The sequence below is a fragment of the Pongo pygmaeus genome, chromosome 2, assembly GCF_028885625.2.
Source record: "Pongo pygmaeus isolate AG05252 chromosome 2, NHGRI_mPonPyg2-v2.0_pri, whole genome shotgun sequence".
Classification (NCBI taxonomy): Eukaryota; Metazoa; Chordata; class Mammalia; order Primates; family Hominidae; genus Pongo; species Pongo pygmaeus.
The window spans coordinates 77,914,655-77,928,689 of NC_085930.1; the positions used below are offsets into that span (position 1 = coordinate 77,914,655).

General features: G+C 36.3%; 1 protein-coding gene across 10 annotated transcripts in view; it reads right to left on the minus strand.

Moving 5' to 3' along the window:
* Positions 1-14,035, minus strand: part of CHL1 (cell adhesion molecule L1 like) — a 213,735-nt gene that overhangs the window by 163,398 nt on the left and 36,302 nt on the right. For 7 of the 10 annotated variants that reach the window (XM_054482123.2, XM_054482122.2, XM_054482117.2 and 4 more), the window contains exon 2: positions 2,314-2,393. The exons of the other annotated variants lie outside the window; for them this stretch is intronic. The gene's annotated coding sequence lies outside the window, so the exon portion shown is untranslated. The remainder of the gene's footprint in view (positions 1-2,313; positions 2,394-14,035) is intronic. 10 annotated transcript variants of the gene reach the window in all.

Here is a 14,035-nt window from a genome sequence, read left to right on the forward strand (position 1 = left end):
TCAGTACGAGATGCAGTGTGTAGAGATAAGTATCATCAAGCAGTCTTGGCACATGACCCAAGGTGACCACACAGCACATGTTTTATCATGATTTTCTGGAGCAAAAATGTAGTCTCTGTCATTCAACTACTTAAGCCTTCTGTTAAGATGCATAGATAACATCACCTTTGGATAAATTATACATAAGTGTAGCAATAATTGAAATGTTATATATAAATCTATATTCATCTGATAGGCACAAACTCAATCTCATAAGATTTCTAACAGCTAAACTGCTTATTGTGCCCTAAGTTCAGATAAATTTGGGTGTTGAAACATGTAAAAACAAAATTAGCAATCATATGTTGTAATCTAATCAGAGCTTGAAGATTATTTTACTCCATTGTTTTAAAATTCTTGAGAGGTTGGGTATTCTGGGAGGAAATTTCCAAACAAGAGATTCTCAAAAGAAAAATGAAGATTAGGTAAATGCGTGTTTGTGTGTGGGTGTGGGTATGGGTGTTTTATGACTATGATTCCACAAACCCTTCCTGGAACCTGATGGCTGATTTCCCTAGCACAATGAAAACTGACAGTAAGGGAACTTATTCTGTAGAATTAAATAATGATTTCATCAATCACCAAGAGGAACACAAGAAATAAACATAATTCAATAAAATACAGGAAAGAATGCAGGGCTACGAGCAAGAAGGGTGTTTTGCAGGTTACTATCCATTTTCATGATGTCAAGAGACATAATTATTAATACATCATCATGACACAACCACAATTACAGTTTCTTATAGTACTATGATAATCTCTTTTTTAAAATTTAATACCCTGGGTATTGTATTTTGTTCATTACTATCTCAGAAGATTTACCTATGTTTCTTATGAACTAGAAATTCATTTAAAGTGAAATCATAAAAGTGTTTTAATGGAATAAATGTATCCCACACAATCATCATCAAAGGAATTGATTAATCAGGTTTTGGGAAGAGTTTTCTCTAAGGATATTAGAATATACTTCAAACCATTTTTAATGTTACAAGAGACTTGCAGATGCCCCGTGGTTAGAAAGCCTGTATGGAGAACCCCTCCTGGAGAAAGTTCCCAAGTGAAGATCTAAAAATAGTGGAGGGTAAAACCGCTCCAGTGGATGAGAGAAGAGAGCAAATGTTTTTCAAAGCACAGACAGTTTCTTCATAGACTTATTCTTGGTATGGCCCGCATTCATTTAGAAGGCCGCTGGGGGTTACCAGGAATCAGGTAAGCTAACAGTAACCCATAAAGTCAAGATTCTCTATCTCTTTCCACATTGTCTTCATTATTTTATATTTGTATTAAGGTCCCATTTGCAACAAATGCATAGAAAAAAATTCTTCATACACCAAGTAATATCTTATTTCTTCTGGAGTGCATATTCTCTTGGTGACATAATGTGTTCTTGAGAAAGTAAGAAAATCATTCTTTCATCATTGAGAAAAAAATAACTCGTTTTTGTTTTTCCTCCAATCATTTTGTCTTTAAAAACTAGTTGTGATACTAATTATTGGCACTTACTGAACCAAACACAATGGTATGGACCAAACCCAGTGCTAATATTCATTATCGTAATAATCTAATTTAAGCTGCACCTGTAGACAGTTACAACTATTATTCCAGTTTTATGATTTACAAAATGGATCATCAAAATAGCTAAATAGCTTGCCTAGAACTATATCACCGTGTGTTTGGCCCTCCCTCCAATGTGGACTTTTCTCATTGTTCCAAACTCTTTGAAATTAGTTAAATTCAGCTTGGTGTTGCACAAAGAATTTGAAAAAACTCCAATCAAGGATTCAGGTCAGATTTCAAATGGATTCAAATTCAAGGAACAGTGACTGAAGCTGTAAGTCATTCAGACTATGAAGCGTGAGCTCTGTTTACCCCCTGAAAATACTGGTTTTCTTACTGAAACTTCAAGCCTCCTTAGAAGTCAACCTTTTCAAATCTCAGTGGTGAAACTATTTTTTTCTATTAAAAATGACATTTTGATAAATATTATAAATATGCCACTTTCAAATATGCCAACAGGTCAGCCAACAAGAAAAATAACTTTAAGGTAAGGGTTTTGATCTTTCAAAAATAAGCCAGCAATTTAATGGAACTCAAAAAACGAAAAAACCCTCACTATATGATATATCTGGTCCATATCTACGCTAAGACCGTAGTGCAGACAAAAGTTCTGCAACGTCTCCTTATCCTTATCTTGTGTGACTCCTGCCCTATGTACTGCAATAATTAAATACAATCAAAAATCATAAAACAACTGATTAAGGAAAATACTCTTACCGGTAAATTAAGTTCCCCTTAGTTCCACTATGATTTGTTTGCAGTATTAAGACAGGATTATGGTTTGCAGTTTACAGCACCTAGGGATAGATTAGAAAGTTGTAATTTTGGAAACAATTATCATTTGAGTCACTTTTAAATTAATTCTTACATTTTCTGTTTAAAAAAAGGATTTAATTTTTCTTTCTCCTCACACCCCTCAAAATTTCCACTCAAATACCTAAGCTACAGTATTGCTCTGTTGCTAAAAAAAGGAGCCCTGTGACTTTCTATCAAGGAATAAAAGAAGAAGAGAGGACAGGCATGCAAAAAGCAGCCACATAATTACACTTCTCATTGAAAACATTATCGATGTGTCTTCTCTCATGAATTCACGTATTTTGCAACAGACCACAGTTGTAAGTATTTCTACATAGCAGTTCTCCTGACCTGTTTGGCACAATAGCTACTTGCATCTGTCTGATGCTGTGACTAATCTGTCAAAATAAAATGATATCGACCAAAATGAGGAGAGCTTTGTCAGGAAGCATTTGAAAGATCAGACCTCTGAACTACAGAGTGAACATAAGCCTTCAACTCAAGAGGTCATCTCTCACCATGGTTTGCCAAGCCGCCAATCTCTTAAAACATCAACATGTGAAATGAGGGGACTGATTCAACCAACATATCCAATCCTTTTACTGTTCATTCCCAGGTGTCTCAAGGATTGGCTCCCAATCTCAAAAAGATTGCTTAAGCTTGTTTTTGAATGCCATCCCATGAACACCCTTTTAAAAAACTACATTTTCTATTAGGCATCAGAACAATCAGAATAAGTCAACATTTTTTTGCATACCAGCTGTCATAATTTAATGACTGAACATCATTCAGAAGAGCTAAATTCCATTTAATAATTCTAACTCATTCCGGTAGAAATTACTAATTAAGGAGATTTATAAAACTACATCTTTGGCCCTAAGAAAAGGAAGAATGGCTGAAAAATTCAAACAACTCATTTCCACTCTGTGTATTATTTGACAATCTTTTTGGCCTTATTCCAAAAGCTGTTGCCAAGAAGTTATAAACAGATTGCAATGCCTCCGGAGACAACCTCACACCAATACACTGAGAAGAATTCCACCCTGGAAAGTATAAGAAAAGTCGTCACTGCTTTCCAGTTGACCAAGTGACACACTGCACAGACCGTGCCCTTAATACTTTTGTTTAGTAACCTCATTTCAGCCCCATAAGGCCTACTTCTGACAGCATTATTATTACAAACAGAAATGTTTGTGGATGACTAACCATGCACGAAGCTGCATTTAATATGGCTTCTAACCAATGGGTCCATGGTACACATTGTTTTAATATAATTGTGTTCACTGACTTCTGCAGGCTAATAGAAGTTTACCTAAGTAGAAGAATACAGAACTTGGCTGCCACTTTGCTGTGTCCAGCATCCTATGTGTGTTACAACAGTATCTCAGTGGGGAAAAGAAATAATGCAATGTTTGCATTTGTTGACTCAAAATGAGATTTGCTGACCCTGCTGTTCCATTTGCTGAGGTGAACATTAAATAACTTAATCTAGAGTGTTCTTTATCCCAGTGATAAAGAATGTCGTGCATTCAGGATCTCCTATAGCCATGGTACCACTTTTATTGTTCTAACATTAGATCTGTCTAAGACATCTCTTCAAAATCCATCATGTCATGAAGCCACCTCAGGTGGCTCTTCCCAGTGGGTCCCCACTTCTTACCACTGTCAAGGACATTCAAGACAACAGAGATCAGTACTTGTGCTGAATTACCCACCACACTCTCACTTAGGATTTTCAAGACAGTTGTTTGACATTAGGCATGGAAACTGTAGCTATGATCAAACTTATTTGTATGCTCACAGCAGCAGCCTATGCCCACAGAGCTCTCATCTGCTTCCTTCAACTTTGGTTCAGAAGGCATTCACATTAATCATGTATGTAAGTTCCTTGCTACTAATCTAATCTCTCTCTCTCTCTCTCTCTCTCTGTGTGTGTGTGTGTGTGTGTGTGTGTGTTTGTGCGTGTGTTCTTAGTGTTTATTGTAAATGAAGAATTATCTTTGTATTATTTTATTTTATTTATTTATTTATTTATTTATTTTGAGATGGAGTCTCACTCTGTTACCCAGGCTGGAGTGCAGTGGCACGATCTCGGCTCACTGCAAGCTCTGCCTCCCTGGTTCAAGCCATTCTCCTGCCTCAGCCTCCCAGGTAATTGGGACTACAGGTACCCGCCACCACACCCGGCAAATTTTTTGTATTTTTAGTAGAGAGGGGTTTCACCGTGTTAGCCAGGACGGTCTTGATATCCTGACCTCATGATCCACCCCCCTTGGCCTCCCAAAGTGCTGGGATTACAGGCGTGAGCCACTGCGCCCAACCAGTCTCTGTATTATTAGGTTTTCTTCCATTCCTTCATGTTGTAGGTGCATGATCTCTGGAAAGAGATGCACAGACCATCCTTTAGAATGAAACAAGAAATATGGAGACATATATACATATATATATATATATATATACACACACACACACATACTTATGATTTTTCATCTCATTTTTAAACATTTCTCTCCTTTTACTCTTTTCTTATGATAAATTTTAGCATACTAATGTCTCTGTACAATTTAGGATATACATATAGTGGAGGGATAGGCTCAAACATTATTAGATAAGGGTATATACAAAATACACTACTATAATCTAAGAAAACATCTTTCTAATTTTGTTTTTGTTATATTAACATGACATACAATCCTTTGAATTTATTTACTCTAGAAAGCATTTACCCTTTCCCTCACCACCATTGACATACATACTAACGTCTTATTCTCTGTTATTAGTGAAAAGTTGTGTTTTTCTTTCAAAGTCCCTTAGTTTCTTTTACTTAAGAGATACAAATAAATATACCCACCAAATGTAAAACAAGAATGGAAAGGAATATTAAAAAGAAAATATTAAAAAGGAAGTAATTTAAGGCAAAACAACATTTGGGTCCTTACTGGTTGTTTGCTTTGTAACTAAGATTTAAAAAGTATGACTGAAAGAAAATATAGTATATGCACAAAAAACTAGTTAAATTAAACTCTACTGACTTGAGGCAAAGTAAAAAAAAAAAAAAAAACAGAGAGAAGTATACTGGAAGGAGAAACAAAACTTGCTGAAGAGCAAGATACAGTAAAAACTGGGTTATGAGGGTACACTCAGCAAACAACCTACCCATGGCTGGTGTAATATGGGAGCTGCAGATCAGCGGAACTCAGGTCACTTGTTTTCTGAATATGAGCATGTTGTGACTCTGAAGTTATCTAATATTTGAAAGTAGTACTTTTCACACAACATACCCTCTGAAGTTATCTAATACTTGAAAGTAGTACTTTTCACACAACATACCCTCTACAGCAAACCGATGACTTCATTAGATGCTCAGCAAGAGAAATGGTGATTGCTTGCCATGCTGGAAGGAAAGTTGGCTTCACAAGACATTTTGAGACATGTTATTTTATGACATGACTCCTTTCTGAGCTATTTATAAGATAAATTTCTCCTTATGCACTGAACTGACAACAAATCATAAGTAATTTGAAACTCCATCTAGACAAAATTAAAGGCCTAACAGCTATAAATATTCCTACTTCTTTTCATTCTGTATTTAACATAAGAAATCTTGAGTTCCATAAGGGCATATATTAGTTGTACCAATGTCACTGCCTGGCACCATAATAAAACGTAATATATACTCTTTGCATAAGGCCATAATCACCAAAACATCATGATACTTGTATAAAACTAGGCACATAGACCAATGGAACAGAATACAGAACCCAGAAATAAACCCAAATACTTACAGTCAACTGATCTTCTACAAAGCAAACAAAAACATAAAGTGGGGAAAGAACACCTATTCAACAAATGATGCTGGGATAATTGGCAAGCCACATGTAGGAGAATGAAACTGGATCCTCATCTCCTACCTTATACAAAAATCAACTCAAGAGGGATCAGGGACTTAAATATAAGACCCGATACCTATAAAAATTCTAGAAGATAACATCAGAAAAACTCTTCTAGACATTGGCTTAGGCAAAGGCTTCATGACCAAGAATTCAAAAGCAAATGCAACAAAAACAAAGATAAATAGGTGGGACTTAATTAAAGAGCTTCTGCTCAGCAAAATGAACAGTCAGCAGAATAAATAGACAACCCACAGAGTGGGAGAAAATCTTCACAATCTATACATCCGACAAATGACTGATATCCAGAATCTACAAGGAACTCAAACAAATTAGCAAGAAAAAAACACACAATCCCATCATAAAGCAGGCTAAGAACATGAATAGACAATTCTCAAAAGAAGATATACATATGGCCAACAAACATATGAAAAAAATGCTCAACATCACTAATGATTAGGGAAATGCAAATCAAAACTACATCTCCGTACCACCTTACTCCTGCAAGAAGGGCCATAATGAAAAAATAAAAAAAAAAACGGTAGATGTTGGTGTGGATGCAATGAAAAGGGAGCACTTCTACACTGCTGGTGAGAATGTAAACTAGCACAACCACCATGGAAAACAGTATGGAGATTCCTTACAAAACTAAAAGTAGCTCTACCATTTGATTCAGCAATCCCACTACTGGGTATCTACCCAGAGGAAAAGAAGTCATTACACAAAAAAGGTACTTGCACATGCATGTTTGTAGCAGCACAATTTGCAATCACAAAAATGTGGAACCAGCCCAAATGTCCATCAATCAACAAGTGGATAAAGAAATTGTGATAAATGTATATGATGGAATACTACTCAACCATGAAAAGGAACAAATCAACCGCATTCACAGCACCCTGGATGGAACTGGAGACTATTATTCTAAGTGAAGTAACTGAGGAATGGAAAACCAAAAATCCTATGTTCTCATTCTTAAGTGGGAGCTAAACTATGAGGATGCAAAGGCATAAGAATGACTTTGGGGGCTTGGGGGAAAGGGTGGGAGGGGGGTGAAGGATAAAAGACTACAAACTGGGTTCATTGTATACTGATTGGGTAATAAGTGCACCAAAATCTCACAAATCAGCATAAGAGAACTTACACAACAAAATACCACCCGTTTCCCAAAAGCCTATGAAAAAATAATTTTAAAATGTATATATATACTGTTTAGATGAATTAATGAATGAATGCATTAAAGCTACACATATCAATTAATAGTAGTATTCATAGTTCCTTCACCTTATCGTCACAAGTATGAATGTCATACCTTCATAGAGCAGGAGGGAGCACATTACCACCACAGTGACTGTCAAAAGAGATGCTGCAGCAGAGAAAAAAGAGACAGACAGACTGAAAATGGAGCAAGTGTGCACTTACTTGTTGTGTGATCTTAAGCTAATCAAGTAGCCTTTTAGAACTCCAGTTGTCTCATTGGTAAATAAGGGATAATAGTATCTGTTTTGCAGAATGGCTTGGAGGAATAGTACTGACATGCAAAAACTGCTTAGCACTAGGCTGAGATCTAGCCAGTGCTCTGTGATAAGCAAAGGGCATCTGCGGTAGCAGCAGCCACATCATTGTCCTGATTGATGATGTCCAGTGAAGCTGGGAGGGACACTTGAGATCATTCTCTGGGTTCCCCCTACTTGAAAGTCCCCACTCAACTCAGCCATCAGGAGGAAATCACACAGTACCCCACATGGTAGCATATGAACTTTGACAGCTGCTATATAAGCCACATGTGTGAGCAGCTACATGCCTTATTCTCACAAGACAAAAAAAAGGTTTTTTGTTTTGTTTTGTTTGTTTGTTTGTTTTAGAAGTCTTGCTCTTGTCACCCAGGCTGGAGTGCAATGGCGCGATTTTGGCTCACTGCAACCTCTGCCTCCTGGGTTCAAGCAATTCTCCTGCCTCAGCCTCCTGAGTAGCTGGGATTACAGACAACCGCCACCACATCCAGCTATTTTTTTTTTTTTTTGTATTTTTGGTAGAGACGGGGCTTCACCATGTTAGCTAGGCTGGTCTCGAACTCCTGACCTCAGGTGATCCATCCACCTCGGCCTCCCAAAGTGCTTGGATTATAGGCGTGAGCCACTGTACCTGGCCAGAAAAGGGTTTCTTTACAATGTTTTATGCAAGATTTTGAGTTCCTTAAGTCCAGGTCGGGGAAACATGATCTTATTAATTTTTTCCTTCCTAGTACTCAAGCACAATGGCTGTCAGATTGCCAAATATTTGTTGCTTAGTACACATATGTTGACAAAAAATGCCTATTCTATATAGATGTGTGTGCATTTGAGATCAAAACTGGCTATTTTTTTATTTTTTTCCTTTAAAAAATGTATCTGATCTCAATTGATCTTTAAACACTGGAGATCTTGAGTGATTTTTTAAATTGCTAGAAAAGGCTGTGAGCACCTCAGCTTTTAATCAATATTTAGGTCAATATTCTTAAGAAACTGGGATTGAAAACACCGCTTTTTTGGTCATCAACTAACATTTACCTGACAGGAATCAGTTCTTGATTCAAATCATGGAGGCCCAGACCCTCAAAATGTGTGCCAAAATGCTCAATACAAATTTGAATGACTGTATCTTTTAAAAAGGAAAATGATACATGAGGCACATAATATTCCCTAGGTTATAAGCCATTGGTACTGCAAAAATGAACACACAGACAGAAATTCTTCAATATGTCTAACATAAAATGATGTACAATAAAGTAAGAACTAGAAAAAATATGATACGCTGTTAATGTCGGCTTTTGGGAATTATTTATCAGAAAACCTTATATAGGCAATGTGAAGATGTTCAACTTTTTCTAAGAATACTTCTGAAAGAGCATTCTAAATAGAAATAGCCCCTATTTCTGATCACGAGTTTTAGCATTTCTTTACTAAATCACAGATATTGACTCTCCACTAAACATCATATGTGATTTTTTTCTAATATCAGTTGAAGACATATTATATGTCAGATGTCATATTTAATAATTTAGTATAATCTCAGGTAATACAAGTACCTTTAATGTGGGTACCACTAACTTTAATTTTACAAAAGATTAAATGAATTCAAATAAGTTAGGTATGATTTACAAAGTTACAATGAGAATAAATGTCAGCACCAAGATACGAACCTAATGTGTGTAACCTCAAGGCCTGTGCCTTTATCTACAGTAGACCCTCTTTCTTATTGCATCACTCATCTAAAATACTTTGAGAAAAGGACTCCATACTGGTTATACCTCAGTCTTTTACTATTTTTAAGTTATATTCAACTGTCTAAAGGAGGCTGTATTTAGCCTGTTTTCACGCTGCTACAAAGAACTTCCTGAGACTGGGTAATTTATAAAGAAAAGAGGTTTAATTGATTCACAGTTCTGCATGGCTTGGGAAGCCTCAGGAGACTTACAATCACGGCGGAAGTGGAAGGGGAAGCAAGGGACGTCTTGCATTGTGGCAGCAGAGAGACAGAGTGAGTGGGGAACTTCCACACACTTTTAAACCATCAGATCTTGTGAGACCTCACTCACTATCATGAGAACAGCATGGGGGAAACCACCCCCATAATCCAATCACCTCCCACCAGGTCCTTCCGCTAACACATGGGGATTACAATTTGAGATAAGATTTAGGTGAGAACACAGAGCCAAACCATATTAGAGGCCAACAGCATAATAGAGAGATATCAGCAAAGAATATCCCAAGGCAAGTCAGAGGTCCTAACAAGTTTGATTCCTAGCTAAGTCAGTAACACTCCCTATTAATGACGTGTTTCCTAACTAACTGGGGCCTCAGAATCCCTATTCACGACATGAGAATTTTAACTGAATGCTATTTACAAGGTTTTTTTTTTTTTGCCCTAAAAGTCTATGATTATTTTTAAAAAACTCTCTAATAATGGGACTAAAGGAGGTACAGAGAAAGGCACTACATTATTTAAGAGGCTGGGGCCATGGGACTTACACAGAAGAAGATTAGAAACATTAGAAATCTTTAGTGTGGACAGATGAATACACAGAACAGATAGATTGAAATAAAATCTTAAGGGACACAGAAAATGTGACTATAATGTTTTCTATAACCTTGGCCTGTTACAACTTGGAAGACAGGAGATCCTCCAGAAATAAATTGAGGGCAAATCATACATAATAGAATTACATTACTATAATAGATCATATATGTTAAAGAAATAAATAGCTTCCAAAAAAGGAGAGACATATTTTTGGCCAGTGCAGGCATAGTTTATTCATAGAAATGAGTATATGCATTTCATCACTACTGTCCAAGAACATCGTGGAGAACCAAGACACATTCTCTAGAACACTTCCCTTCCCTATAGAAGGCTGACCTAGAAGGACCTGGGGCTGATTGATGATATCAATAACACTCAGACACTTTGGGGTTTTGATCCAGCTTCAGCATGTAGCACAAAACAGGTCATCACTAAATATTTTCTTGAGTGAATGAATAAGCTCTGCCACTTACTAGCTGTGTCACTTTGGGAAAGTTAGTTAACTCCTCTTTTTTTTCTGCAGTCAGACGTGGATATGACGAAGCTCCTGGGAAACCAGCTATAGCCAAGTCATCATAGTAGAATACCAAGCAGGTGGAGCAGGGCCTGAGGCCAAAGGCTGCCACACAAGGTCCAAATCTCTTATCACTCAGTCGCTGGTCTTCCCACCATGAATGCTGAGGCAGTCAAACAATCCTTGAGCCATGTTTCAAGCATGTTGCATAGTCAAACCTCAAAACTCAGATCCCAGCACCAATACCAATTCATGAAACTTAAAAGCCCCATGTCCCAGAGGCCAGAGGCCCTCTTCTGGAGGTGCTAGTCCTCTGTTTCCCACCTTGGAGTATGATGGCAGAGGCTTCTCTTGTTTTCTCACTACTATCAAAGATAGTATATCAAAAGAAATCATGTTTGAAACCGTCTTGAAAGCAATAAGCAAAAATGTCAATGTTTTAAGATAAGAATAAATCAAATAGATAATCTTTTAGATCTCAAATAGGACCCAGTTTTGACTTTATATTACTTTCTAATGCAAATAGAGATGGCCTCCCCTGGAAGTAGAAGGCCACTACAATTTGCAGTAATAATTCTGCAAACAATTTATAGAGAAGCACTATGTTTTCCTATATAGTCCAAAATGTATGTGATAGTAATATCACCTTGAACTGATGCCTGATCACACCAGTTAACTGTAAGAAAGTTAATACCAATGTCAAGCTTCTTTGGTAATGATAATGGGATACATTTATACAGGGCTAACTATAGGCCAGGCACTGTCCTAAGTGCTTTACATTTTATTAACTCATTTTATCCTTATAACCCATGAGGTAAATACTGTTTTGCTTTTTTTTTAATGTCCTCATTTAACAATGACCACACTAAGGCATAAAGATGTTACATATTGCCTAATGTCACATGACCATTTCTCCAGGATGGATCTTTATAATTTTGATAACCTTAAATATTGCCGTAGGTGTTATTGCAGCACCAGTACACCTTTAAAGCAAACTCTTGTTCTTTATGGCTGCAAGCTTAGTGACACAAGTATTTTTAATAATGTTTAGAAAGCAGAATTATAAATCATTAAGTCACACTGAAATACATATGAAAACTGCCTGGAAGTCTTTTAGGCTTATTTAGGTATGAAAAGATGTTAACATCACTATTATGAAGACTTTCTGTCCCAGAGCATTGTACAAAGGGTCTTTGTTTATTCATCCAAGAACATATTACTTGACTATTCTGTGTCTGGCACTGCACTCAAGGCACACCCATGAATGGGGAGCCCTGTGTCCCCAAAATAGGAACTTGTCTAAACATAGCCAATCTCAGGATATTACTCTGTTTCCTGCTTGAGCCATTGCACCTGCTGCTTTGGACTGAGTATTTGCTCAAGTGGCTTTCAACCTCTGACCACCCTCCAAGATCCGTGCGTCACCAGCATGGGGGTCTCAAAATCCCATCCTCTCCCAAAGCAAACCAACAGTTAAACTTTCTGTTTTCCTTTAAGTATCACTAATTTTCAGTACTTGTCCACACTCCCCAGCTATTTTCAGGGCTATCTTCGTATTTTAGTCTTGATAACTACGTAACGTCTCATGCTGCATTGAACCTTGGGAGACAATAAATAATTTTCAAGTAGTTTCACTCTTTCACCAGCAGAAACTTGCTTTCTACCCATGAAGTCAGGTTGGAAAGGGTTTATAGGAGACAGCAATTGGTTAAGGTGGATAATTGTGGGAGTTTTGTTTTATTATAAAAGTAAGAAGTGCTCACTCTAGATATTTGGTAAAATACAAATATATATGTATACATACATACACATATACATTATATATATACACACATGTATACATAATAAAATAGACATCATCTGTAAAATAATATTTTAGTGTATTTCCTTCCCCAATTGATATATTAATATTCAACCAGTGCTATAGCTACACTCATATACACACACATATATACACATACAGATATATGTATGAATACATTACATATGTAAAAATCATATGCTGTTTATCTCTACATAACATTATGAGCATTTTGACTTCTTTAAATATTCTAGCATAGATTTTTATGTTCATTTGGCCAGTATGCACAGATCTAGAAATCTAACTAAGTTTGGATTAAACATATGAATATATGACCAAATACCAATGGAAAAATCTTTACTGAGTGTAATTTATAACAGTAAAATTTGGGTAACAACCTAAGTGCCCAATAATAGAGAAATAATTAAATATGTAGAATATAGTTATGTATTAGAAAAGTTTATAATTTTAAAAAGTTGTGTTTTTAAAGAATATTGAATGCTGAGACTTTGTATAATATTAGGTGAAATAAAGCACTACAAAATTTTATATAGGATGTGAGCTTAATTTTGCTCATACGAAAAACACTATGTATCAATGTCTACATGAGAAATAACATTGGAAAGAAAAACATCAAATTGCTACCATTGTTTATGGGAAGAAAGTGGTAAGGAGAAATTGAAGATGACTTAATTTAATAGATATTTTTTAATGATCATGCGTTACATTTTTTTTACATCAAAATAAACATGCTAAGAAATAAAAACAGTATTTTCTCCAAAGCCACGTAGTTATTTGGTTAGGTAAGTGGCCCAGTTTAGCAAGCTACAAAGGAAAGAATGGCATTCCTGTTGGGGTTGGGGACTGGTATAGAAAACAAGAGAGGCAACTCAGAAGCCTAAAAGAGCAGGGCACAGTCAAGAAGATATATGAAATTTTGGAGGCTGAAGATGAGGTGTATAAGGGCAAGCAATAGATAATAAAAAGAGATGAGGCTGAAAAGTTGGATTGCACAGAATGTGAAGAGCCCTAGGTGTCATGCTCAGATAATTAAACTTTATCTTGTAAAAGAAGACCATTGTGGATTTGTAGTAGGAAATGACAAGATCAGATTTATGTGTCAGGAAGATAACTCCAGTTTGGTATCTTTGTATCCTCAGACACCTTTAAGGTTTCAAGGATGCTGGATGTCTTGATTCATTATGAGAGAAAGAAAAAAAAAAAGGAGGAAAGAAAGGACAAAATTGATTTTGCCAGAAATGGTTTGAGTCCAGCCTTAAACTTAGAGAGCAAATTTTAAGTGCTCCTTGGTTTCTTTTATAAAAAGGTCTTTGAGTAGAAAAGGAAGTGCAGTAACAGAGAAAATTCTAGACTAAAGTGTAA